The sequence below is a fragment of the Chiloscyllium plagiosum genome, unplaced genomic scaffold, assembly GCF_037043375.1.
Source record: "Chiloscyllium plagiosum isolate Xiang-an unplaced genomic scaffold, Cpla_swu_hap1 HiC_scaffold_27, whole genome shotgun sequence".
Lineage (NCBI taxonomy): Eukaryota > Metazoa > Chordata > Chondrichthyes > Orectolobiformes > Hemiscylliidae > Chiloscyllium > Chiloscyllium plagiosum.
Window position 1 is genome coordinate 31,780,674 of NW_028270165.1, and position 25,621 is coordinate 31,806,294.

The 25,621-nt window shown below is 42.3% G+C and overlaps 1 protein-coding gene across 6 annotated transcripts in view; it reads left to right on the forward strand.

The window, feature by feature from the left end:
• The window catches only part of LOC122543480 (uncharacterized), a 159,058-nt gene that overhangs the window by 52,972 nt on the left and 80,465 nt on the right, over positions 1-25,621 (forward strand). For 2 of the 6 annotated variants that reach the window (XR_006310046.2, XR_006310045.2), the window contains one exon: positions 18,874-22,618. The exons of 1 other annotated variant lie outside the window; for it this stretch is intronic. The gene's annotated coding sequence lies outside the window, so the exon portion shown is untranslated. Of the gene's footprint in view, positions 1-1,331; positions 1,471-9,825; positions 10,233-18,873; positions 22,619-25,621 lie in introns of those variants that run through there. 3 more of the 6 variants (XR_015751243.1, XR_006310041.2, XR_006310039.2) reach the window with 3 other exon arrangements.

The following is a 25,621-nucleotide window of genomic DNA, read 5'->3' on the forward strand; positions in this document are numbered from 1 at the left end:
TCTGAATTAAATGGAGAAAGATTGCAGAACTTTGCGGAACGGAGGGGTGTGGGCGTCCTGCTGCATGAATGACAAGACGTTAGTATGGACGTACACTGATTGGGAAGGCAAATTAATGCTTACTAGAAGGGAGTGGGATATCAATGAAGTTTTGATGCAGCTATGCAAGGCCTTGGTGAGATCATATCCTGAGTATTGTGTACAGTCATATTTTCCTTTCTTGGAAAAAACAGATCAGATCAATCATCTAATTTGTTGTGAATGTATTGTGAGGAGTGTCTTTAGCTTTTTTTTTACTCTGATTATCCCTGACGTTACTCTAGTTGCTAACATCCTATTCTCTCTGTCAGTTATCTTTTTTCTATTTCTTGACCTACCCATCGTTGACCCAAAATGTTGCCACACATTCAAAGTTCAACATTTTGAATGCTGACTTATTGCTTACATTTTCTGAATAGTTGAGACAACATGATTTTGAGCGTCTTCACCCAGTGGGTGAATACAAGTTGCGTTTGATGTTTGCAGTATAGGAATCCCTGGGCCGTGCGTATATTCACTGTGAGAGGTTGCAGCCCCTCTGACTAGCACTTGAGGGGCTACTTCTCAGGTTTTGGCACCCTTTTAACCCTCATTCTCCTAATCTTTGGATGCCCAATTTGTAAAGGAATGGGTCCTGCTTTTGCATCTGGTTAAAAACAGTAGTTTATATGTCCCGGATGTGTGGCTCCATGTGTTTGAATGATCTGCACTGGTTGTTGTTCTCTCATCTTGGTCTTTCATAGAATCCCTACAATATGGATCAGGCCATTTGGCCCAATAAGTCCACATCGACCCTCTGAAGACTATCCCTCCCAGACCCATTCTCCCACATTTTTCCCCTGAATAATGCACCTGGCTTGCTCATCCCTGAACACTATGGGCAATTTAGCATGACTAATTCACCTAACTTGGACATTTTTGGACTGTGGGAGGAAACTGGAGCACTCAGGGGAAATCCACAAAGACACAGGGAGAATGTGCAAATTCCCCCGCAGATAGTCGCCTGAGGCTAGAATTGAACCTGGGTGCCTGTCGCTGTGAGATGGCAGTGCTAACCACTGAGCCACCCTTGTCTGTGCTTGTCAGCCCTCACAGATAAAATATGTAGTATCCATCTTTCGGCTGGATACCATCAGGGCGCTTAGCATCTCGTATACACTGAGCCATCATTCTGGTTTAGCTAGGAAGTTTGCCTTTTAATGCTGGCGTTGGCCTATTTCTGCTTGACTGAAGAGGTTTGGGGAAACAATGGGGAACAAATGTTCTAATTTTGTACCATGTTTTTCGAGCAGCGATGACTCCTGTAAGCTCTTTGTGCCGGATTTCAGAAGGGGAGGATTCATAGGCGGGGAACTCAAACCAAAATGTCACGTCAGGATCGGACAGAGTGACTCGGTTAATTGGGACTTGAACACCATCAGCCTTTGAACGTAGAAGGAGAATTGCTTTTCTGTTGATGAAGGCTTCAAACATCAGTGTGACTGAGAAATCACTGAAGCATGCACATGGGTTGGTGATAAAGACCTTTCAAAGTCTGAAAGGAACAGCATTCGCATCAGGTGGAAATCACTCTGACTGGACGAAGATTCGGCTGGTTATGGGACTTGGAGGGATACAAGGACATACGCCATGGAGAAACCCTGGAAATGTGGGGATTGTGGGAAGGGATTTAATTACCCATCTGAACTGAAGATTCATCGGCGCACTCACACCGGCGAGAGACCTTTCACCTGCTCTGTCTGTGGGAAAGGATTCACTCACTCTTCCCATCTTGCGACACACCAGCGTGTTCACTCCAACAACAAACCTTTTAATTGTTCTGACTGTGAGAAGTGCTTCAAAAGCAAAAAGGATCTGATAACGCACCAATATACTCACACTGGGGAGAGGCCATTTGCTTGCACAGTGTGTGGGAAGGGATTTGCACGTTCGTCCACCCTGGTGAAACACCAACGGGTTCACACTGGCGAGAGACCATTCACTTGCTCCGTGTGTGGGAAGGGATTCAGTAATTCGTCAAATCTTCTGACACACCAGCAGGTTCACACAGGGGACAGACCATTTATCTGTTCCATATGTAGGAAGGGTTTCACTCGTTTATCCCACCTACAGACACACCAGCGAGTGCACACTGGGGAGAGGCCATTCACCTGCTCTGAGTGTGGGAAGGGGTTCACTCAGTCATCCAACTTGCTCACACACCAGCGAATTCACAAGTAACAGCAGGGCTTAGACTCTGTTAGTACTGTTTTTAATCACATGCAGTACTAATTACATTAATTCAGAGTTTGTTCCCAGTTTGGGAATCAGTTAGTTCAGTTGGCTGGAGGCTGGCTTGCAGAGTGACACGAAGGGCACGGTTTACAGTTCCCGTACTGGTTGAGATCACCTTGAAAGTCCCACCTCCTGAACCTAGCCCCTCATCTGACGGATGGCAAACCTCAGACTAAACCAGCACCATCTAGAAAGATTCTTAGAGATGTATAGCACAGAAACAGATCCTTCGGTCCAACTCGTCCATGCCGACCAGATATTCTAAATGCCCCTCATGATTTTATAAACCTCTATAAAGTTACCCCTCAGCTTCTGACACTCCAGGAAAAGCAGCCCCAGCTTACTCAGCCTCTACCTGTCACTCAAACCCTTCAACCCTTGCAACATGCTTGTAAATCTTTTCTGAACTCTTCCAAGTTTTGCAACATCCTTCCTATAGGAGGGAGACCCGAATTGCACACAATATTCCAAAAGTGGCCTAACCAATGTGCTGTACAGCTGCAATGTGACCTCTCAACTCCTACACTCAATTCTGTGACCAATAAAGGAAAACATACCAAATGCTTTCTCCACTATCCTATCTACCCGCGATTCCACTTTGAAGGAACTATGAACCTGCACTCCAAGGTCTCTTGGTTCAGCAACACTCCCCAGGACCTTATCATTAAGTATATAAGTCCTGCCCTGGTTTGCCTTTCCAAAATGCAGCATTTATCTAAATTAAACCTCATCCGCCACTCCTTGGTCCATTGGCCCATCTGATCAAGATCCTGTTGTACTCTGAGGTAACCTTCTTCGCTGTCCACTACATCTCCTATGTTCACATCCAAACCATTTAGAAAATGACGAAAAGCAGTGGACCCAGCACGGATCCTTGTAGCACATCACTGTCACAGGCCTCCAATCTGAAAAGAACTCTCCAAAGTCACCCTCTGTCTTCTTCCTTTGAGCCAGTTCTGTATTTGAGTGGCTAGTTCTACCTGTATTCTATGGGTTGTAACCTTGCTAACCAGTGTACCATGAAACACTTTGTCGAATGCCTTACTGAAGCCCATATAGATTACGTGCACTGCTCTACCCTCATTAATCCTCTTTGTTACTGATTCAAAAAAACTCCATCAAGTTAGTGAGACATGATTTCCCATGCACAAAGCCATGTTGTCTATCCTTAATCCGTCCTTGCCTTTCCAAATACATGTAAATCTTGTCCCGTAGGATTCCCTCCAACACCCTACCCACTGATGTCAGGCTTACCGGTCCATAGTTCCTTGGCTTGTCCTTACTACCTTTCTTCAATTGAGGCAGCATGTTCGCCAACCTCCAGTCTTTTCGCACCTCACCTGTGATTATCTCAGCAAGGGGCCTAGCAATCACTTCTCACAGAGTTCTAGAGTACACCTGATCAGGTCCCGGAGATTCATCCACTTTGCTGCATTTTAAGACATGCAGAACCACCTCCTCTGTAATATAGACATTTTTCAAGATGTCACCATGTATTTCCACACATTCTATGTCCTTCTCCACAGTAAACACTAATGCAAAATACTTGTTTAGTATCTCTCCCACCTCCTGAGTTACCATACGTAGGCTGCCTTGCTGATCTTTGAAGGGTCTTGTTCTTTTACTAGTTACTCTTTTGTCCTTAATATATTTATAAAATCTCTTTGGATTCTCCTTGACCCTATTTATCGAAGCAATCTGATGTCCACTTTTTGCCCTCCTGATTTCCCTTTTAAGTGTACTCGTACTGCATTTATGCTTTCCTAAGGATTCACTCGATCTCTGCTGTCTACACCTGACGTATGCTTTTTTTAAACCAAAACCTAGCCCTGCCTTTCACCCTAATAGGAATATACTGCCTGTGGACTCCCATTATCTCATCTTGAAGGCTTCCCATTTTTCAGCCATCACTTTACCTGCAAACATCTGCTCCCAATCAACGTTTGAAAGTTCTTGTCTAATACCATCAAAATTGACCTTCCTCCAATTTAAAAATTCAACTTTTAGATCCAGTCTAACCTTTTCCATCATCACTATTTCAAAACTAATGGAATTATCATCACTGGCCTGAAAGTGCTCCCCTACTGACACCTCAGTCACTTACCCTGCCTTATTTCCCAAGAATAGGTCAAGTTTTGCACCTTCTCTAGTAGGTACATCTACGCTCTGGTTCAGAAAATTTTCTTGTGCACACTTAAATTTCTCTCCATCTAAACCCTAACACTATGGTCATCCCAGTCTATGTTTGGAAAGTTAAAATTCCTGATCATTACGACCCTAATATTCTTTCAGACAACTGAGATCTTCTTACAAATTTGTTTCTCAACTTCCTTATGACGATTGGGGAATCTATATTACAACCCAATAAGGTTATCATCCCTTTCTTATTTCTCACTTCTACCCAAATAACTTTCCCGGATGTATTCCCAGGAATATCCTCCTTTAAGCCCAACCATAATGTTATCTTTTATCAAAAACGCCACTCTCCCACCTCTCTTGCTCCCCTTTCTATCCTTGCTATAGCATTTCTATCATGGAACATTAAGCTGCCAATCCTGTCCATCCCTGAGCCACATCTCTGTAATTGTTATGACATTCCAGTCCCATGTTCCTAACCATGCCCTGAGTTCATCTGCCTTCCCTGTTAGGCCTCTTGCATTGAAAGAAATGCAGTTTAATGAATCCATCCTACCTTGGTCTCTGCCATGTTCCTGTCTGCCCTGGCTGTTTGACTTGCTCCTTTTCCCAACTATACCAGCTTCAGACTGATCTCATTTCTCACTATCTCTTTGGCCCCCACCCCCTCCCCGTCCCACCTTACTAGTTTACATCCTCCAGAACAGCAAATCTCCCTGCCAGTATATTAGACCCCTTCCAATTTAGGTGAAATCCATCCTTCTTGTACAGGTCATGTCTACTCCAGAAGAGATTTCAATGATTCAAAAATATGAACACTTCTCCCGTGCATTAGCTCATCAACTACACATTCATCAGCTCTATGCTCCTATTTCTGCCCTTACTTAGACGTAGCACCAAGAGTAATCCAGGTATTATTACCCTCAAGGACCTTTTTAAATTCCTGCCTAACCTCCTCTGTTCTCCCTTCAAAATCTCATCCTTTTTCCTTCCTATGTCCTTAGTTCCGATGCGTACAAAGACCTCCTGCTAGTCCCACTCCCTTTGGGAATACCCTGTACTCTCTCCGAGATACCTTGACTCTTACACCAAGGTTCTGATAATGCACTACCATCTTCACACTGGGGAGATGCCATTCACTTGCACAATGTGTCGGAAGGGATTTATGCATTCATCCACTCTGGTGAACTCATTCATCTACCATCAGTCTCTTGCAAATGAGAGTAATGGTATGATTTTCTAGTGGTTTCTAGAGATTTCACACCAGCCCCCAAAAATCACTGGGTTGAAGTTTCATACTCTGGTTAAATATGAAATAAATCATCTTTTATTTAAACACATTGTAAGGTTCTGTCTTTTCCACCTGAGTGCTAGTCTTCAATTGAAGGAAGGACAATCTGGGGTGAGAATCATACAACAGCCTGGGCATGGTCTTCCAGGGTCACACTGAGAGGGACAAATGCCACTGTGGTCTTTCACATCTTTCTTCACTGACAGCAAAGTCCCTGTGAGAGACCATCCTTAGGTGTGTAAGGAAATCATCTTAGCTGCTCTCTCCCATGGTTCAGAGCTTGTAGACAGGGAACACAAAAGACTTTCACCACTGAGTTTAGAGTCAGCATGAACAATAGGGGATGCTGGAAACCAGCTGTGAAGTCAGAGATTAGGGTCAAAGTGAGATCTGTTCCTGACTGAAAGTGAAATTGCATGCTAAAGTTTCCAGTATGAATGTTGCTGCTGCAATTTTTCTACGAAGTTTTAACATTTTTATGTCAGAAGTTCTGAAGCTACCATTTTGAAGCAGTTGTTAATTTTCATTCCAGTGACCCTTCTGAAAAAAAAAGAATTGATTCAAGTCTGCATTAAAATAACTGTTGGAGAAATTGAGAGGATTCTGTTAACTGCTCATATAATTCTGTGGTAGACATTTGATCTTGGCATAAGGAAGGTTATAGCAGCTAAGTACTTCTGTTACTGAATTAGTATTGGAGAAGCTGGACAGATAACCTGCAGATGTGAGTTCTGAAGTCACCACTGAAATTGGGGACCAGAAGTTCAGTTAATTGAATAAATCTGGAAGGAATAAAATGCTGATATAAGTGACTTTAAAACTGCTGGTTTGTTGTAAAAGCCAGGGGTTTTACAGCTGGGTTGCTGTCATCTCCCAGGTAATGAAACCTCATCTGGCCCAAAGGTAACTTCAATGTGTTTTACTCCATTCCGACTGCTCTTCCCTCTCCAAGTCTGGTTTTATTTGAGCAGGCTCCTAGTGAGGAGAGCTGCATTCAGCTGCACTAAATTTGGAGGGGATTTACTCAGTCATCCAGCCTACTGTTGCACTTGCAGTCACTTCCTCTGTGTGCGTTTGATGTTTCATGGAATCAGCCCATCTGATCGATGCCTGAGTTGTCTACAATGAGGAAAGACCATCCAGCCGTATTTTACAGTAGGTCTGACTGTTCATCGATGTGTGGGGAGAGACATCGGACACATCAACAAGGTCACGTGATGGAGATGATGTTTGTGTCAATGTTTGTGTCTGAGTAGAAAAGGGTTTGATCATCAATATGATTGCAATGGCAGAATGGGAAGAGGCTATTCATGTGTTTCCTGTGTGGAGACAAATTACCAGATAATGCACACAATGCCTTTGAAATATGGAATTCATTTCAAATTATTGCAGGGCCTTTCCCATTAAATGCAAAATTTACTTGGTATTACCACAGAATTATCTATACACAGAACTTTTAGATAAGCTCAGAAACTCAGAAACTACATTGGTTTAATTTTTTTAGTATTATTTTACTTTGCAGCCTACTATGTAAGGAAATACAGAATAGAATGCAAACTAGAGGACCCATCAAAAAGAGCTGTGCAGATATTTTGCTAATCTGATTAGGCTGATTGAATGTAGACCAGGTCAAAAGCAATGCACTTTTGTGTATGTCCCCTTTTCCTTTTGAGGAAGGTGTTGTTAATTTGATGATATCATATCAATACTTTTTTCATTAAAATGGAACTAAAAATTCAGCAAGGCCCCTTAGAAAGTGCCTTGTAAACCCACAACCATTTCCATCTAGAAGGACACAGATAGCAGCTGAAGGAAGATACTGCCACTTATAAATTACCTCACAAGCCACTCACCATCCTGACTTGGAAATACATTGCTGTTCTTTTAGTGGCACTGGGACAAATCTTGGAACTCCCTCCTTAACAGCATTGTCGGTGTGCCTACACCAAATAAACTGCAGTGGATCAAGAAGACAGTTCACCATCTTCTCAAGGGCAACCAAGAATGGGCAATAAATGCTGGGTCCAACCATAGACGCCTACATCCCATGAGTGAATAAAAAAATCTCTGTTAATTCTATCTTGGAAATTATGCAATACTCTTTGGTGAGTCTATGTGAAACTATCATTCTTTTTCTCATGCTTTGTAACTGAATATCTCATCTGTCTCTGAGATCATGGATCATAGAATCCCCTACACTATGGAAACAGATCATTTGGCTCAACAAGTCCACACTGACCCCCCCAGAGAGTATCCTACCCAGACCCATTCCTCTACATTTCCCCTGACTAATGCTGAAAATGTATTGCTGGAAAAGCGCAGCAGGTCAGGCAGCATCCAGGGAACAGGAGAATCGACGTTTCGGGCATAAGCCCTTCTTCAGGAATGGGCTTATACCCGAAACGTCGATTCTCCTGTTCCCTGGATGCTGCCTGATCTGCGCTTTTCCAGCAACACATTTTCAGCTCTGATCTCCAGCATCTGCAGTCCTCACTTTCTCCTCCCTGACTAATGCACCTAACCTACACACCCCTGAACACTATGGGCAATTTAGCACGGCGAATTCACCTGATCTGCACATCTTTGGACTCTGGGAGGAAACCCACATAAACACAGGGAGACTGTGCAAACTCTGCACAAAAGTCCCCGAGGTTGGAATCAAACCCGGGTCCGTGGTGTTTGGAGGCAGCAGTGCTAACCACTGAGCCACTGTGCCGTCCTTCTAATTATGCATGATGCAGATGTAGGAGATGCTGTTCCAATTGAGCAACATCCATACAGGCACTACCCTCCAAAGTTGGCATAGGTTCAAAAGGAGATTGAGTACATGCTCCAGACACTCACCCGAGGCTGGAATTGAACCTGGGTCCCTGGTGTTGTGAGGGAGCAGTGCTAACCACTGAACCACCACATTACCCATGATGTAGTAATGTCTTTGTATTCAGTTCATCACCTGACCCTCAATATAAACTTGCTCTTAATGCAGATTCTTAATTTTAATGTGTCTTTACTATTGAGAAATATTCAATAAAACTATTGCAACAATTTGATAACTTGGGTTTTTCCTGTCTGGCCTCCCTTTATCTCCATTTCCCATCTCAACACTTAAGATGATTCTTCATTTGTAGAAGTGGCATGTGAAATACAGTTTGGGAAATTGTGAGATCATGCCCTTTGGTAGGAAGATTCAGAAATCTGAAGTGCAGAGACTTGGCAGTTTTCTTTTAAGGTAAACTTGCAGGTTGAGTCAGTCGTGAGGAAAGCCAATGCTGTGTTGTCATTCATATTGAGAGGACTAGCGTATAAAAGCAGGGACATATTTTTGAGGCTTTATAAGCCTCTGGTCAGACCACATTTAGAGTATTGTGAGCAATCTTGGCCCCTATACCTCAGGAGGAATGTATTGACCCTGGAGTGGGAGCAGAGGAGGTTTTCACAAATGATCCCAGGAATGGAAGGCTTAACATATGACAAATGTTTGAGAATTCTGGGGGTATACCTGATGGAGTTTAGAAGGATGAGGGGAGATCTGACTGAAACTTACAGGATACTGAACAGCCTGGACAGAGTGGACGTTGGAAGATGTTTCTGTGGGCAGGAGAGACTAGGACCTGAGGGCACAATCTAAGAGTAAAGGGAAGACTGTTTAGAGTGGAGATAAGGAGAATCTTCTTTAGTCAGAGAGTGGTGAATCTGTCACAGAGACCTGGTCAATGGGTAAATTTAAAACTAAGGACTTGATTGTCTCGATTATGGAGAGAATGCAGAAAAATGGGCTTGAAAAATCTTATCAGCCATGATTGAATAATGGAGCAGACTCAATGGACTGAATGGCCTAATTTCTGCTTCTGTGTCTTATGGTATTATGGAGGCAGAATCTCAGACAATGAGGGACCTCCAGGATCAGCCTGTGCTCTTCATTCGCTCGTATTGGTTGGAGGACCAAACTCCCGCTGAGTCTTCAGTCTCTCTCTCCCCCCCCCCCCCCCCCCCGATATTCCTAAAAGGAATGAATGACCACCTATTACTTAATTGTAAATAAGTATCAGCGGACCCGAAATGTTCCCTCTGATTTCTCTTCACAGATACTGCCAGACCTGATAAGCTTCTTGGGTAACGTCTTGTTTCTAAATACAGTAGTGCCTCGACTTACGAACTTAATCCGTTCCGGGACCTGGTTCGCGAACCAAAAAGTTCCCATTGTTCGGATAGTGTAAGGATGCTTGGATGGCTGTTCACAGCGCACGCGCCAAAGATGAACTGAATGAAATCACGCGGGGCCCGAGAGCTTTTGCGTTCAACAAGCGCGTAGCAAAGCAGAACAATGAAACCACGTGGTCGCACATGGGCTTTTTGCATTTGTACCTTTGCTCGTACCTTGAATTTCGTACGTATGTTGAAGCAAAATTTTACGTACAATCCTGTTCGTAAACCGATTTGTACGTGAATGGGGTCGTTTGTATGTCGAGGTGCTACTATACTACTTCTCATTTTAAAAAATATTTTCTGTGACCTGACATCTGATTTTCGTCGACTATCTTTAATATCTCCTGATGGTATTTGGACAGCATCTCTATCTGGTGTAACACCATCCACTTTTCTGCAGGTCTGCACAATGATTCTGCATGAACTGTCATTAGATTTGAAATATTAAGTCTGCTTTCTCTCCACAGATACTGCCTGACCTGTTAAGTTTCTCCAGTACTTTTTTTTACCATATTTCCAGCATCTGCAAATTTTTGATTAATGTTTATGCATGTCCATCATCTGCTTTGGGACAATAGATCAATTCGAAGGCCCTGGTGCAGTGAAGAAATAAAAATCAATGCAGACCATTGGGTTACATTAGTTATTGAACTTCAAATGCACATTTTGCATTTCTATTCTTTCTGCCAGAATTATATAAGCTGGAGATATCTCTCACATGGATGACTGCAGATTCCCCATGTGGGCTTCCAATAGGAAAAAGTCTCATAGAATCATAGAGAGACATCGCGTTTCTAGAGCATGGAAAGTTGCCCTTCAGTCCATCATGTTCATGCCGGTCATCAAGACCTCCAGGTTCCAGCCCTTGGCTGTAACCTTGCACTGTAATTCAAGTGCTTATCTAAATGCCTTTATAAATGCCTTTATAAAGATTCCCTTCATTACAACCTTTTCAGACACCGAGTTCTAGATACCTGCCACCTTCTGAATGAATTTGTTTTCTCTCACATTCTCTCTAAACTTCCTGCGGTGTTCCTTAAAACTGCAATTCCTGGTTACTCGAACTTTGACTTAGGGAGACTTTTCTCTCTATCTATCCCTCTCGTAAATTTATGCACCTCAATCAGTTACCAATCCACTGACCCCCTCGCCTCCCTGCCTTGTGGAATACCACATCCAGCCACTCTTCGTTACTCCCTCTTGGGCAACATCCTGGTAAATCTCAGCAGGTCTGGCAGCAACTGTGGAGAGAAACAGAGTTAATGTTTCAGGTTCAGTGACCCTTCCCCGGACCTGTTGAGCTTTTCCTGCAATTTCTATTTTTGCTCTGATTTCCAGCATCTGCAGTTCTTTCAGTTTTTATCCTGGTAAATCTCCTCTGCACGCTAGTGCAATTATATTCTTTCTCTGGTACAGAGATCAGAACAGTATACAATATTCCAAGATGCCCGAATTAATGTTATCCAAAGCTCCATCATAATTGTATAGTTTCTGTGCAAAATATATCCAGATGGTGATTGCAAAATATTATGAAAGAATCCTGCCAACCTGTGCAATGCTTGGGGAAGATTATAAAATTGATTTTCCGTGCAGAGGCAAGCACCTCTCAAAAGTACATGTAATTGGGTGTGAGAAACTGGGACAAGGAGAATGGCCTCCTCCTGCTCTGCACCAATTCTATTTAACACTTGCTTCCCAGGAGGTCATCCAGCAATGCCACTTCTCCTTCCATTGGCCTGGAACCACTGTCAATCATTGCCTGTATCACCCACGGCTGAAGCGAGCGCATGCTTGGCAGGTGTAGATCAGGTGAGCTGTCCAGGGGCCATGCACAAATGGGACATAACCAAGAAAAATGTTACTGGAGGAGTAACAATGGTCAAAAACGAATGTGCAACTGGAGGAGTAGTAATACTGAAGAAGGCACTTGGATAGAGAAGAGTAATAATACTGAAGAAGGCTATGTGAATGATGGAGTAATAATACTGAAGTAAGGAAGTGTTAATGGAGGAGTAATAATATTGAGGAAGGCAAATGTAAATGCAGGTTTAATAATACTGTGGAAGGGGTGTGTGTTTGGAACAACAATAATAGCGAGGAAGGGACCGGTAAGTGGAGGTCTAATAGTATTTAGGAATTGTTATATAACTGGAGGAATAATAATACTGAGGAAGGAATGGACACATAATAGTACTGAAAAAGGGTTGTATAAATGGAGAAGAATTAATACTGAGGAAGAGGTGTGTGAATGGAAGGCTAATAATACTGAGGAATGGATGTGTAAATGGAAGAGTATTTGTATTGAAGAAGGGGTATGTAAATAGCACAATAATTTGAAGGAAGGAATGTGTATATGGAGGAGTAATAATGCCGTGGTTGTGGATATGTTCGCCAAGCTGAGCAATTGATTTGCAGACATTTTATCCCTTGTCCATGTGACATCTTCAGTGCTTTGGAGCCTTCTGTTAAGCACTGTACTGTGTCTTCTGGAATTTATTTGGTTCCGTTTCTGCTGCTTCCGGTTGCTAGTTCCAGTTCCTTGTAGTGGCTGGTATATTGGGTCTAGGTCTATATCTTTGTTGATGGAGTTCATGGATGAGTGTCATGCTTCTAGAAATTCTCTGGCTGTCCTCTGTTTAGTTTGTCCCTTGATCTTTGTGTTGTCCCAGTCGAACTTGTGGTCCTTGTCATCTGTGTGTCACCACTAGGGACAGCTGGTCATGGCATTTAGTGGCTAGTTAGTGTTAGTGGATGCGGATTGCTAGTTGTCTGCCTGTTTGTCCTAGATAGTGTTTTGTGCATGGAATCTTGTAAAATACGTTCATCTTGCACATGATGGGCACAGGGTCTTTTGTTCTGGTGAGTTGTCTGAGCGTGTCTTTCGGTTTATGGGCTGTCATGAATCCGAGTGGTCGGACGAGTCTGGCTGTTAAGTCTTCTGGAGAGGCTGTTAAACCTCTCCAACAGACAGTCACAGACAGAGAAAAAGCCATGCTAGCCTAGAAACTCAACTACAACCACAGGGATCGAAAAACTACAGACTTTCTAGCTGTACTAGAATGTATGCTCAGAACTAACAGACTTACCAAAGAGAGGCAGCAAGCAGTCAGACAAACCATTGTACCCTTACTAGCAAAGAAAAGACAAAAGAAGAATCTCAACACCAAAGAGAGAGAAGCCCTCAACACACTTGAAAAGGACAAGAACATAATCATAGTACCAGTGGGTAAAGGCGGAATGACGGTTATTATGGACAAGACTGAATATATTCAGAAAGCAGAGAAACTAATTCCAGATATGGATACCTACCTACAGAGGGAGTGAGACCCCATGGTACAGCTAACCAATAGAGAAAAAAAACACACTATGGAACCTACAAAAAATACGGGCTGATATCCAGGATTGAAGATTTTACGGATTACCCAAGGTACCCAAGCCACTTAGACCTATTGTGGTATTTCCAGGAACCCCATCACTTAAACTGGCAAAAGCTGAAGCATCTTATCAGCGGATCCAAACACTCCTTGCGATCATCACAGGAATTCCTAGGCATCATCAAGAACATAAACATAGACAAGGATGAAGCAATGGTCTCATTAGCTGTAATGGCACTGTTCATTTCAATTGACAAAACTCTAGCTGGAGAGACAATAGCCAACCTCCGAGACAAACAGTACCGATGGCATGGCAGGGAACTATGGACAAGATCTGCATACTCAAACTACTAGATTTTTGCTTGATGATACACTTCACATTCAACAACCAAATATATGAACAAACCAATGGGGCACCTATGGGCTCACCCATCTCTGGGCTCATAACAGAAGCAGTAATGCAAAAACTGGAACAAAAGCACTGCCACAAATCCAACCCAAACTCTGGATCAGATACGTCCATGACACTTTTGTAATTATTAAGAGAGCGAAATCGAGAACACACACAGGATTATAAACACCATTCCCACAGGGATCAGATTTACAAGAGAGGAGGAAACCAACAATCAACTCCCATTCCTGGATGTGATGGTAGAAGGAACACAGAACGGTGAATGCACCACAAAAGTGTACAGAAAAGCCACACACACCGGGTCTTGAACTACAACATCAACCACCCAAACACACACAAGAGAAGCTGCATTAGGACCCTGTTCAAAATGGTACAATACACTGCAGCACTCCCAACCTCTGAAGGGAAGAAGAACGCCTCTACAGAGTCTTCACCAAGAATGGATGTTCCCGTAACTTCATCCACAGATGCCTAGCAGACAAACAACGTGACAAGGGCATGCCATGACCCAACACACCAGCCATGCTACCTTATATTAAAAAAAATCTCAGAACTAACAACCAGATTTCTCTGACCACTGGGATTCATGACAGCCCATAAACTGACAGCCAAACTCAGACAACAATTTACCAGGGTAAAAGGCTCTATACCCATCATGTGCAAGATGAATGTAATTTACAAGATTCCATGCAAAGACTGCACAAAACACTATCTCGGCCGAACAGGCAGACAATGAGCGATTCACATCCATGAACACCAACTAGCGACGAAATGGCATGACCAGCTGTCCCTAGTATGGACACACATAGATGACAAGGACCATAAATTCGACTGAGACAACGCAACAGTCATAGGACAAGCTAAACAGGAGACAGCCAGAAAATTTCTAGAAGTATGGCACTCATCCACAGATTCTACCAACAAGCACATTGACCTAGACCCAATATACCAGCCACTGCAATTAACAACTGGAACTGGCAACTGGAAGCAGCAGAAACAGAACCAAATAAATTACAGAAGACACAGTACTGCAGTGCTTCACAGCACGCTCCAGAGCACTGAAGGTGCCAACCAGACAGGGGATGCAATGTCTGCAAATCAATTTCCCAACTTGCCGAATATAAGTATAACTACTGCAAATAGCACCCGAGCTATAACTCTTTAACAAACCTTGAGGAGTAACAATATTGAGCAAGGGCTATGTAAAATAGAAGTATAATAATACTTAAGAAGAGATGTGTAATTATTGGAGTAATAATGCTGAGGAAGAGATGTATAAGTACACATGTAATAATACTTAGGAAGAGATGTGCAAATGTAGTAGTAATAATACTGAGGAAATGATATGTAACTAGAGGCGTAATAATGCTGAGGAGAAGAAGTGTTAATTGAGGAGTAATAATACTGAGGAAGGGATGTGCAAATGGAGGAGTAACAATACTGAGAATGAGTTACGTAAATGGAAGAGAATTAATACTGAAGACGGCATGTGTAAATGGAGAAGTAATAATACTGAGAAAAAGTTGTGGACATGGAGGAGAACTTATGTTGAAGAAGACATGCATAAATAGAGGAATCATTCTGAGGAAGGGATGTAGAAATGGAGGAATTTTAATACTGAGGAATAGATGTGTAAATTGAGATGTAATAAAACTAAGGAGGGGATGTATGAATAAAGAAATAATTCTGAGGAAGGGATGTGTAAATGTAAGAACAGTAATACTAAGGAAGTGATATGTAAAGGGAGACGTAATGATAATGAGGAAAGAATGTGTAAATGGAGAAATTTACGGAGAGTAAGGGATGTGTAAATGGAGTAATCATACTGAGGAAGGGGTGTGTAAAATTGTTTGGATGTGTAACTGCTGGAGATGTAATGCCAAGGAAGGGATGTGGAGATGGAGAAATAATACTGAGCAGGGGGATGTGACTAGAGTCATAGAGTCACAGAGATGTACAGCATGGAAATAGACCCTTCAGTCCAACCCGTCCATGCAGACCAGATATCCCAACTCAATCTAGTTCCACCTGCGAGCACCCGGCCCATATCCCTCCAAACCCTTCCTATTCATATAACCATCCAAATGCCTCTTAAATGTTGCAATTGTACCAGTCTCCACCACATCCTCTGGCAGCTCATTCCATGCACGTACCACCCTCTGTGTGAAAAAGTTGCCCCTTAGGTCTCTTTTACATCTTTCCCCTCTCACTCTTTACCTATGCTCTCTAGTTCTGGACTCCCCAACCCCAGTGAAAAGACTTTGTCTATTTTTCCTATCCATGCCCCTCATAATTTTGTAAACCTCTATAGGGTCACTCCTCAGCCTCTGACACTCCAGGGAAAACAGCCCAAGCCTGCCCAGCCTCTCCCTGTAGCTCAGATCCACCAACCCTGGCAACATCCTTGTAAATCTTTTCTGAACCCTTTCAAGTTTCGCAACATCTTTCTGATAGAAAGGAGACCAGAATTGCACGCAATATTCCAACAGTGGCCTAACCAATGTCCTGTACAGCCGCAACATGACCTCCCAACTCCTGTACTCAATACTCTGACCAATAAAGGAAAGCATACCAAATACCTTCTTCACTATCCTATCTACCTGCGACTCCACTTTCAAGGAGCTATGAACCTGCACTCCAAGGTCTCTTTATTCAGCAACACTCCCTAGGATCTTACCATTAAGTGTATAAGTCCTGCTAAGATTTGCTTTCCCAAAATGCAGCACCTCGCATTTATCTGAATTAAACTCCATCTGCCACTTCTCAGCCATTGGCCCATTTAGTCCAGATCCTGTTGTAATCTGAGGTAACCCTCTTCGCTGTCCACTACACCTCCAATTTTGGTGTCATCTGCAAACTTACTAACTGTACCTCTTATGCTTGCATCCAAATCATTTATGTAAATGACAAAAAGTAGAGGGCCCAGCACCGATCCCTGTGGCACTCCACTGGTCACAGGCCTTCAGTCTGAAAAACAACCCTCCACCACAACCCTCTGTCTTCTACCTTTGAGCCAGTTCTGTATCCAAACGGCTAGTTCTCCCTGTATTCCACGAGATCTAATCTTGCTAATCAGTCTCCCATGGAGAACCTTGTCGAATGCCTTACTGAAGTCCATATAGATCACATCTACTGCTCTGCCCTCATCAATCTTCTTTGTTACTTCATCAAAAATCTCAATCAAGTTTGTGAGACATGATTTCCCACGCACAAAGCCATGTTGACTATCCCTTATCAGTCCTTGCCTTTCCAAATACATGTACATCCTGTCCCTCAGGATTCCCTCCAACAACTTGCCCACCACCGAGGTCAGGCTCACTGGTCTATAGTTCCCTGGCTTGTCCTTACCGCCCTTCTTAAACAGTGGCTCCACGTTTGCCAACGTCCAGTCTTCTGGCACCTCACCTGTGACTATCGATGATGCAAATATCTCAGCAAGAGGCCCAGCAATCACTTCTCTAGCTTCCCACAGAGTTCTCAGGTACACCTGATCAGGTCCTGGGGATTTATCAAGACATCCAGCACTTCCTCCTCTGTAATGTGGACATTTTGCAAGATGTCACCATCTATTTCCCTGCAGTCTATATCTTCCATATCCTTGTCCACAGTAAATACTGATGCAAAATATTCATTTAGTGTCTCCCCATTTTCTGTGGCTCCACACAAAGGCCGCCTTGCTGATCTTTGAGGGGCCCTATTCTCTCCCTAGTTACCCTTTTGTTCTTAATATATTTGCAAAAACCCTTTGGATTCTCCTTAATTCTATTTGCCAAAGCTATCCCATGTCCCCGCTTTGCCCTCCTGATTTCCCTCTTAAGTATACTCCTACTTTCTTTATACTCTTTGAAGGATTCACTCGATCTATCCTGTCAATACCTGACATATGCTTCCTTCTTTTTCTTAACCAAACCCTCAATTTCTTTAGTCATCCAGCATTCCCTATAGCTACCAGCCTTCCCTTTCACCCTGACAGGAATATACTTTCTCTGGATTCTTGTTATCTCATTTCTGAAGGCTTCCCATTTTCCAGCCATCCCTTTACCTGCGAACATCTGCCTCCAATCAACTTTTGAAAGTTCTTGCCTAATACCGTCAAAATTGGCCTTTCTCCAATTTAGAACTTCAACTTTTAGATCTGGTCTATCCTTTTCCATCACTATTTTAAAACAAATAGAATTATGGTCACTGGCCCCAAAGTGCTCCCCCACTGACACCTCAGTCACCTGCCCTGCCTTATTTTCAAAGAGTAGGTCAAGTTTTGCACCTTCTCTAGTAGGTACATCCACATACTGAATCAGAAAATTGTCTTGTACACACTTAAGAAATTCCTCTCTATCTAAACCTTTAACACTATGGCAGTCCCAGTCGATGTTTGGAAAGTTAAAATCCCCTACCATAACCACCCTATTATTCTTACAGATAGCTGAGATCTCCTTACAAGTTTGTTTCTCAATTTCCCTCTGACTATTGGGGAGTCTATAATACAATCCGAATAAGGTGATCATCCCTTTCTTATTTCTCAGTTCCACCCAAATAACTTCCCTGGATGTATTTCCGGGAATATCCTCCCTTAGCAAATAATACTGAAGAAGGGATGGTTATCAAGTGAAGGGACTGTAAATGGAGGAGAAATAATACTGAGGAAGGGGTGTTGAAAAAGTGAAGGGATGATTAAATGTAGGAGAAATGATGACTGGGAGGAGGATATTTAAGAAGTACGGGGATGTGTAAATGGAGGAGAAATGATGACTGAGCAGGGAATGATTTGGAAGTGAGGTGCCTGTGAGTGGGGGAAGAAATGATGTCAGTGCATCAAATGTTGCTGAAGAGAGGGATTTACAAATGCAATTTAAATGATGATTGGGCAGAGATGTATTCAATGTAGCATTGAATTTCAGAGGCATTGAGCTTATTAAACCTGTGATAGTTCCTCGGAAGAAGATTCCTATTGATTGTCCCTCCCTTGCTCTTCCCATAGAATCTCTGCTCAATGTTTCACCCCAGTGGGTATTGCCCTAATTTCCCTCTGAACTGCAATTGTAACTTCTCATTGTGCCATAATGTTTTCCCCCATGTTAACATCCACCTTGAGTCATTGCTTTTTTAAAATATATCACTCTCTCATTTTCTATTCTGCCCAGAAATCTTGGGATTTTGTTCCACTTCCATCAAATCTGTGATGAAGAATATATGCTGAAACTGGAGCCGGCTTGAGATAAATGCATGTTTCACAGCAAGTGTTCTGGATTTATAATGAGCCACTGGAGAAGAGAGAGGAAGCATATTTGGTTGTGGCCTTCAGAAAGTAATTGGACGAGTGACTGAAGAGAAGAAGAATTGCTGAAATTGAATCATAGAATCCCTACAGTGTGGAAACAGATCCTTCGGCTCAGCAAGTCCACACCAACCCTCCAAAAAGTATACCACTCAGACCCATTCCCCTGTTACTCTACATTTACCACTGACTAGTGCACCTAACCTGCACATCCCTGAACACTATGGGCAATTTAGCATGGCCAATTCGCCTAACCTGCAGATTTTTGGATTGTGTGAGGATATTGGAGCACCCGGAGGAAACCCATGCAGACACGGAGAGAATGTGCAAACTTAACAAAGACAGTCACCCGAAGCTGGAATTAAACCTGGGTCCACTGAGCCACCATGCTGCCCCATTGGGCAAAGGTCAGAATAGGACTAGCTGAGTTGCTGCGTCAGAGAGTTGACACAGACTTAATGGGCCACACAGCCACATTCTGGGTTGTAACTACGCTTTAATTCATAATTTTAACTGACCAAGGAAAGCTGTGAGGAACTGTGAGGAGGCACATATATAGACTTATTCAATGAGACAGTAGCTGATCTATAATCAGTCTTCATGTTTTTTCTTTGGCAGTCAATCTCAGTTTTGCAGTTCAGTTCTCAGGATCAAATGTGACACCACATTGAGAAAAAACGGACTTAAATTTAGAATATTGACAGATGGGGCAAGGGAGCTGTCCTCATGGAATGGAGATTGCAGAGCGATCTGTAAATTATGGCTTATATATATATAAACAGAAGTTGCTGGAAAAGTTCGGCAGGTGTGTGACGATAAATCAGAGTTAAATTTTCAGGTCTGGTGAACCTTCCTCAGAACAAGATAAATTTTAGCTTAGTTAGAGAGGGAGGCAAGCAGAAGGAGATGCTGACAGATGTAGAGAAGATACCTTCACAACTGCTCATTAAATCTCCTTAGTAGGTTTTTTTCTCAAAGTTAACATTTACAGTTATGTAAACAATTCTTATAAAAAGTTACTGATGAAGCTTGCTGATAATTCTCAGTCACTTGGACATTTTATCCATGGACCTTCCATTATTCCTCATGAAGACTGGAAAATAAGAGTTCAGGGAAAATTTCAATTCTTCAAATGTTACCTTCCTTCCGATACAGAAATCCCCTCTGCACAGCAGTGGAGATATGTACAATGCAAATAATGGGCTGTTAGAAATCAATGCCTATTAAACTTATGGGTTCTTAATAAATGTATTGAATCTTATACAATTAGTTACTTTTCCTGTCATATTCTTGGACAACAGCTTCCGCAGCAACTTTCTGGTTATTAGATACAGGTTAGGCCTGTTCCCTTTACCCAAAATGTTTCGAACTCTGAGAACTGGATCTCATTGCCCTTATATAAACTAACTGTAAAGGTTAAAGCAGGCTGTTGAGAAGATGAGGGAAAGATTTTGAATTGATGCAAACTGGCTGCAGCCCAACCCTCACACTCTGCCTCACAGCAGTTAGCTGTTCCACGGAGCCCACAGCTGCTGAGGCTAACACATTCTCTGCATGATCTATCTATCTGTTCTCAGTGATTGATAAACTGTTCTTACCCTTCACGGGCTCCATGCATTTCCTATCTGTTTAGCTCATGCAATGTATGTAAACTGTTACATCTCAATAATTACTTTAAATGGCTTAGGTATTCAGCTCTCTATTTTGGGTAGTGTCCACCTCCCGGACGTAAATCGTATTATTTGTGCTAGGAGTGGACGAAATTACAGGCTTGAAAATTTAGATTCTCATGTAAACATAAGTGGAAGGATGTCTGTTGTGTGAGGGCTTCTGGTGCAATGAGGGAAGATCTGCTGTTATGACCTTTTACATAAGAGGGGAGGGAATGCTGGTGTCCAGAGGCATTCATTAGTTGAGAACTAGGTCAGTAGTTGGTGAACTTTACGTTTTGCTTTAATTGCACGGAGGCAGTCACTTAAACTGACACTGCAGAGATAAAAGTAATTAAATATATAGCTAGACTAGTTAAACCGCTGGATGTAATGATAGGTAATCGTTGAATTATACTTCTGAATGTAGTTGAATCGAGAATAATAAATGTGGTGGAAATGGGGGGTAAATATGTGGGAGCTGGTGGACACCTGTGTGACCCATGGGCAGCAACTATCTCATTCTGATTGCTTCAATTATTCATGCTTTTCATCACTAATCTCTGAAGTATTGTGAAAACTGTTTCGTCCCTGGACCTGTTGTGTTGAAGGATACACTGAAAGGAATGTGGAACATTTTTGTAAAATCACTTTCTGAAAGTCATCTGTCTTCAGCTAAGTGCCTGAACTGACGTGAAATTGTATGTGTGAGTTTATGGTCGCCAGGAATTGGTATTTGATGTTGCTTTGGACTTCAGTTGGGTGCATTCCCTGACGTAAAAGGACACCTAGTGTCACCTTTTCCACCTTTGCAAGAAACCCTCTTGTGGATTTGATGTGAGAGCTGAGAAATTGAAACAGCTAGACTTGTTGAAAGGCTTTTAGAAGACATATTGAACAAACTACATTTTAAGAGATTTCAAAGGTTGAACTGCTTATACCTAGTGACACTTGTCTGTTCTAGTAGTCCTGATCTTGTGCAGGGCTGTTAGACTGAAGGACAACTGGAGTATTTAATGTCTTATCATTTATTCTCTGAGAATTAGCACCTGTTTAAGCACAAATGCTTTTTGTCCAAAGTTAATCTTTGAAGGAAATTTGTGCTTATTTTTTCTTTAACTGATGTGTGTGAGAGGACCTTTGTGATTGGTGCTATTGAGAAGACTAAATATTCCAAACTGTTGGTTCCTTTGCATCTTTTTGAATAAGGCTCACGATGATAAATTAATAATTTCATTGATGAAATAGATATATGCTTCACATATATTTTAATTTTGAATCGAATACAGATAAAGTATACATTGAGATAGTTGTTAACTGGATTTCTTTGTCATCCATGCGATATTAGCTTATTTGGCTGCATCAGCATTTATTGCCCACACCTAGTGGCCTTTATTATCCTCTGCAGTGCATTTGATGTAGATCTATCCTCATGCAGTTAGGGAAGGACTTCCCAGCAATTTGACTCAGGATCCATAGGTTGCAGTGCAGATGTAAGCCATTCAACTATCAAGTCTTCAATTACTTCATGGCTGATCTGATAATCCTTAACTCTTCTTTCCTACCTTTTCCTTGTAACCATTGATTCCCTAGCTGAATTTTAATCTGTCCATCCCAATCTTATATATACTTAATGGCCCAGCTTTGACAGGGCTTCCACAGATACACTCTCTCTGAGAGAAGAAATTGTTCTGAGTGTATGAATAAATGTGCAACACCCAGTGAGATATAACTTCTGTTCCAAACTCTCTTCAAGATGAAATAATGTTTCTATACCTACCCTGTCAAACCACATAAGAATCTTGTATGTTGTGAACAAAGTCACATCTTATTCTCTTGAATTCCAAAGCACACATGCCCAAACTGCACAACCTCTCCTCAATCCAATCCCTCTGCTAAGGCGGCATGGTGGCTCAGTGGTTAGCACTGCTGCCTCACAGCACCAGGGACCCGGGTTCCATCCTTGGGTGACTGCCTGTGTGGATTTTGCACGTTCTGTCCGTGTCTGCGTGGGTTTTCTCTGGGTGCTCCAGTTTCTTCCCACAATCCAAAGATGTGCAGTTTAGGGGAATTGGCCAAGCTAAATTGCCCATACTGTTCAGGGTTCGTAGGTTAGGTGCATTAATCAGATGGCATGCAGATTAATAGATCAGGTAGGGGAATGAGTCTGGGTGGGATATGCTTTGGAGGGATTGTGAGGACTCGTTGGACTGAAGGGCCTGTTTCCACACTATAGGGATTCTAAAAAAGAGATCAACCTTGTGAGCCTTCTCTGAACTGTCTCAATAACAGTAAATCTTTCCTTAGATAAGGGGCCTGTAACTGCTTGCAGTATTCCAACTATGTGCATACAAACATAGAACCATGGTCATAGAAGCCAGAGTAGGCTATTCAACCCTTCAGCTCTGTTCTTTCAACATTGTCATGCTTAATCATCCAACTCATCACCCTGTTGACCTCTTTATTCCCAAAATCTATATCTAAGTCCTTCAAAATATTCAATGCCTGACCTCAACCGCATCATGTAGCACAGAATTCCATTCTCTCGATAAAATCATTTTTCCTCATCTCAATCCTAAATAGCCTACATCGTATCTTTAGTCTGTATTCCCAGGATCTGGATTCCCCAGTCATCAGGAGTATCCAACCTGCGTAATCTAGTCTTGTTAGGACTTTATATTTTCTATGAGAGCCCTCTTATTTTTTAAAAATCCAGTCAATACAGTCTTAATGTGTTTCCATTTACCTTCCCCATTACCACAGAACTTGGATGCTACGTTTTGTGATTCACAGATGAGATCTCCCAAGTCCTCTCTTCTGCAGCTTTCTGCTGTCTTTTTCCATTTAAATCATATTCAGACACTCCATTCTACTTGCATATACTCATATTTTCCTGCGTTATATTTTATTTGCCAGGCGTTTGCATATTAATTGAATTTGGTGTATCATCCTCACTCATTGTCTTCCTCGAAAGAGACGTGGGAAAGTTTCAAATCAAGTATGGTGAGTAGCTCGGAGGGGATGTCACATTCCTGAGTCATCCTACTGATAACATTATTGCACCTGGATTGCAAGATAATCATTCTGTGTTTTGTTTTCTGTCTCATTATCAATTCCACAGGAATTACTTCACGTAGGTTATGTGACACAGATATATACATACATCATTCACAGAACATTGTGTGTTATGATACCAGACCAGAACTGTCAAATTAAAGTTAAGATCTAGGTGGGTACCAGTAGGATTGTTTTGAAACGCAAACAGGATGTGAGATCCAGGTACTTAATGCTGCACGATTCTATGATGTTGATTAGACAATAAATATTACTGGACAATGTAATATATGTAATATCGGTAATAAACCAATGCTTACATACATGTAGATTCACATGTACAACTTGTGTTCTAATACACAGAATCAAACTGACTTATTTAGGGGTAATAGGCTCACCACCGAGCAAATGAAGTCAGCAGTGTTGTAGAGAAAGAGACAGTAGTGTGGTGGTAATGTTACTGGACAATTAATCTAGGTCCCAGAATCATGTGCTGGGGTTATGGTTTCAAATGGATGGCGAATTGGAATTCACTTTTTAAGATTCAGGAATAAAACAACTGGAATAATCATAAAAGCCATGTAACCTTTATCAATTACAGTGAAAACACATCTGGTTTACCATTTGGTTCATACTCTTTCATTCTGGAAATCTATCATTCTTACTTGATTTGACCTACAGCCATGTGGTTCATCTTGAATTAACCTCTGAAATGGCAGAGCAGACCAATAGATTTAAGGGCACGATTGGATAATCCTCGATTTCACTTTCCTGCCTTTTCTCTCTTATCCATCATTTCATATTGGTTAAAAAATTATATTAACCTGGAACATACTTAGTGACCCACCCTTGACTGCTACCATTCATAATTCCCCAGATTCTGAAGCTGTCCATGTTCAAATGCAACTGGACCTGCACATTATTGAGGTTTGGGCTGAGAACAGGCATCTGAGCCATACAAATGCTAGTCAATTATTGTATCTAACATGAGAAAATGAAACCACCGCCTTTTGACATTCAATTACACCAACATTTCTCATTATCAACATCCTGAGGTTTACCATGGTCCAGAAGCTGAACTGGACTAGCCACATAAAAATTAAGGCTGCAAGAGCAGATTAGACACTAGGAACACTGCAGGGAGTAAATCACCTCCTGACTCTCCAAACCGTTTCCTTCATCTACAAGGCACAAATCAGGGATGTCATGGAATACTCCCCTCATGCATAGGTGAGGGTAGGTCCAGCAATTGGAGCTTGCAACTATCGAGGACAAAGCAGGCTTTTGATTGGCGCCACATTCACAAATATCCACTTCCTCCACCACTGTTTGTGGGCGGCACGGTGGTTAGCACTGCTGCCTCACAACGCCAGAGACCCGGGTTCAATTCCCGCCTCAGGCGACTGACTGTGTGGAGTTTGCACGTTCTCCCCGTGTCTGCGTGGGTTTCCGCCGGGTGCTCCGGTTTCCTCCCACAGTCCAAAGATGTGCAGGGTCAGGTGAATTGGCGAAGCTAAATTGCCCGTAGTGTTCGGTAAGGGGTAAATGTAGGGGTATGGGTGGGTTTCGCTTCGGCGGGTCGGTGTGGACTTGTTGGGCCGAAGGGCCTGTTTCCGCACTGTAATCTAATCTAATCTAAAACTGTTGCTCGACAGCAGCAATGTGCACTATCTACAGGATGCCTGCAGAAATTAATCAAGGCTCTTTGGACTGCACCCTTCAAACCCACGATGACTATCAAATGGAAGGTCAAGGGCTGCAGATATGGCAGTAGATTTGCTGACATAAGTAGTTACAAGCAGCAATCTCTTATCTGTATGCGAGTTTGGATTGTGCCTTTGCAAGAGAAAAAAACCGTTGAATTGTGCGTTGCAGTAATATTAACCAAAATGATAAGTGAGCTAGAAGTAT